A 4092-nucleotide genomic window follows, 5' to 3' on the forward strand; every position below is an offset into this window, starting at 1 on the left:
TGAATTGTGCAAGACTGTTGAATCTCAGATCTGTACCTCTGTAACAAATAATGCAATATATGTTAAGGAAAAAAAAAAAAGAAGATAGCAGGAGGGGAAGAAAGAAGGGGGGGAAATTGGACGGGTAGATGAACCATGAGAGACGATGGACTCTGAAAAACAAACTGAGGGTTCTAGAGGGGAGGGGGGTGGGAGGATGGGTTAGCCTGGTGATGGGTATTGAGGAGGGCATGTTCTGTATGGAGCACTGGGTGTTATGCACAAACAATGAATCATGGAACACTTCATCTAAAACTAATGATGTAATGTATGGGGATTAACATAACAATAAAAAAATTTAAAAATAAATAAATAAATAAATACACCCGCCTCGTCATTTTCAACCATGCCCACAAAAAGCATCCTAAAGATATTCGATCATTCAATTAGACTAAATGAGGCCAATGTATAAGCTGCTGCCTCAGAGGTTATCATGCTTAATAAAACATACTTTATAAACCCCATGAAGGCTGTAATTAAGTTTACCAGCAGCCTTCCACACAACTTTAACAAATGATGTCTGAATGTTGTGTGTGCATGTGTATGTGCATGCATGTGTTTTGTGGGTGCATGTGTGTGTTTTAAGGTCCTGTTCCATAAGGATTATAGCTCCCCTGCCGTTTGGAAAAGATCATTTCACTTGTAACACTAATAACTTGAGCAGGGGAGAAGCTGGCCTGGTGAACGGCGTGCACTTCACTGCACATCTTGGCTCAGCTAGAAATCGGAAGCAGATGGTCCTTGCGGCTGGTGTCCCACCCGAGCCCACTCGCTGCCAGCCTGTGGTCTTCAGTGGGCTGCTGCTGGCAGTCTGTGACTTGAGCATAGTAGGACAGTGGCAAAAGAAATCAAATCTTTTTCAACGAGCAGCAAGTTATAATGAAATTTGACAGATCTGACATTCTATACCCAACATCTAGTTGGAATATATTAACCTTTGCGTTTTCTTAAGCGCCTTGCATAGAAGTGGCGAATGTACTTATTAGAGGGTTGTGTTGCATGCGGTGTTCCTTCTTTTCCACTTTAACGGGGGCAGAGGGTTTAGTCCAATCTTGGGTGGCAGCTCGTTAACCGAAAATGCAGAGAAAGTCAAAGTCAAAGAATTTCTAAATGGAAATGAGGTACAAGACCTGCCACTAGGAAGGAAACGGATTCTCCGCTGGGTTTGGAGGGTGAGTTTCTGCTGAAAAAATTATCAATATTTTTCTTGAGAAAAAAAAAAAATATATATATATACATATATACATATCCTAATTCAAAAATCTGGGCAATCTCTGGACATATCATTAAAATGGATGGGACTGTCTGGACCCCCTGGCATTTTCTTCAATTTTGCCCTTTTCAGCTTTGTAGCATTTGCTTCTGCCATACGGTGAGAAAACCATGCCAGGTGACTTGGGACACTGGTTTTTTGTTTGTTTTTTTTTTTTAAGTCACCACGCTCATGCCCAGTAATGATGTGTACCTGTTCAGAAGACTTGGCTACTTTCATCAAGAAGGGATAAATCTGCCACCAAAGACCCTGGCATTTCTCTGGACTTTGGAGGGACTAGACTGTCTCTCCTTTTGTGTAGATTCTTCCTCTTATTCCAAAGCTTCCGTGTGAGTACACACTCATTTTCAGGGTGAGACACTGATGTCCTGAGCACCATTCTAGGATTTTCCACCTGATTAAGGTTAGAGAAAAGACCTAGGTATTAATAGTAGATAATCCCCCTTCAATACAGGCTTTAAAAAAGAAGTCTTAAATACCCATTGCCCTAAACCAAACTTCTCTACAGTGTAAGCAAAAGTATACATTTCTAATTTCATGATTTCCAAGAGCCTAGAGATTCAAAGCCATACATATTTGTTAAGCCCAGCATCCAACTCTACAAAAGAAATTTTTAAAAATCTTCTGAGAGCTGCCTAATTAGAATAGGAAAAACCTTTTAGACAAATAGACATAGGGTGGAATCTTTGCTCTTCTTGCTTAGTACGTGTCATTAGGCAAGACTCTTACTTTTTGACACTGACCTCCAAATTTAAAATAATAATACAAACCTCCTAGGGTTTTTGTGAAGGCTAAGTGACTTGTCATACCCCAAAGTACCTTAAAAACTACCTGGCTCATAGCAGGTGCTAAGTCCTGTTATTTCCCCTCTTTCATGGTTTTAGAGGCAACACCAGAATGGGGAAACTCGAGTCATAATTCCTAGGCTTGAATCCTTCCATCTCTAAGTCCTGGACCCTATACAAGTTGCTTTAAATTTTGAGCCTGGTTTGTTTTTTTTTAATTTGTAAATGGGGTTAATAATAGATCCTATATCATAAGGACCTACCTGAAAATAAAAAGATCTCAGAACAGTGCCTGGCTTTAAGGGGAAGTACTCAATACATGTTAGCTGTTATTATATGGTACATTCAAAATCAAGTTACTCTTCTCCTAGAGTTTCAATTTTCCAATGGCTCTGGAAACAAAGCTTGAAAAAAAGGAGAAAAAAAAATTTAGTTGCCTACATTGCAGGAGTTGCTATTAAATGGGTGAAAGAATGAATGAATGACATATATTCATTAAAGATAAATAACAATGTAGTGAATTTATGTGAAGTACCAATGAATCATACAGATAAGGAAGGCAACAGGAATGCAAAGGTGCTAGAGATCACTGTGGACAGGGGTCTCAGAGACAGAAGTTAACTTGCAAAGGCAGATGATGCACTAGGAGTGGCAATAGTCTGAGCCAAGGTGAAAGAAAAAGCTGTGCAAATATGAGAAGAACACATAGACGGTGCTAAGAGCTGCAACGGGGCAAGGTACAGATTATTAGAAGATTATTAGATTATTAGACTGTTATTAGACTCTTAGATCAAAGAGAAGAGACCTAACCCAGCTTCACCAGAATCAGAAGGGAAAGAGAGGGGATTTAGCTCAACAGAGGAATAATAATAACAAAACATCAATACCAAAACAATAACTTAACTTGAGCACTCATTACATATAGGAACTATTGACTTCATGCATATTTTTGCTAAATAACTGTATCTATCTATCTATCCACTTAACTAATGAATTATTTTCATTTTCCTATTTAGGACACAGAGAATCAGAGAGGTAAAGTAAGCTGGGAGTGGTCACACAGTTAGTAACAAGTCAAGCCAGGATATGGACCATTGAACTTCAGAAACAGTGTTCGCAACCACTCTGCTTACTCTCCAGCCTCTGAAAATCATTAATATTCCATTTCATGTTGCCTTTTAGCAACATATGACAAACCCAAGTCCCTCCTTGGTATTGTACACCTGTTGGCAGCAGAGTCTTTGAGGTTTTTATCCAAGCGCACTGCAGCAAAGATACAGATGGGAATCCCCCCACTACCCCCCCCCAGCTCTCTTGGGCTCTTCCCATTCATCAAAAGGGGGTAGCTGATTTGGGGTGCTTTGGCCACAAGAACCAGAAAGAGTCTGGAAAGTAATTTGCTTTTTTCCAGAAGCCTCATGCTATAAGAAAACAATTCCCTTTCTAATGCTCCCCCACAGTCACCGGACCGTATTCCTCATACCGTGCGGAATGCCCAGCGGTTTAACCCACCACTTGACTTCATAGCTGCAGGATTCCCACTTCTGATAAAACATGTTCAAAGGAAGTCAGAAAGTCCAAATCCTGATGGGGTTATTTCTTGATGAGGGTCCTGTTTTTGTCTCAGATTCATTCACGTGCAGTGGAAAGAAGTATTCAAATGACAAGAGTTAAATTCAAAACATGTAGCCACTTTCTGTTATATTTTTTTTTCTGACTGAAAGCAAACCATTTAGATGTTTGTTTCCAAAGAGGCATCTGTCAGCAATCAAAGGGGAAAAATGCATAAAGCAAATGCAATTGTTTGGAGTAGCATTTCCTGGATCATGTTAAATGCTTGAATTGCTCCCCATTATGCTCACCAAATAATTTTATTTCCCACAATAATTGCAATATTTAACATGTTTTATTTAATCTTGTTTTAAGGCTATTAACAACGGGCCACACTGTGAAAAGACTGATTGCTGTATGAGAAAGGACAGCATCCACCAGCCT

This window comes from Leptonychotes weddellii, chromosome 4, assembly GCF_054177405.1.
Source record: "Leptonychotes weddellii isolate Sample4059 chromosome 4, ASM5417740v2, whole genome shotgun sequence".
Lineage (NCBI taxonomy): Eukaryota > Metazoa > Chordata > Mammalia > Carnivora > Phocidae > Leptonychotes > Leptonychotes weddellii.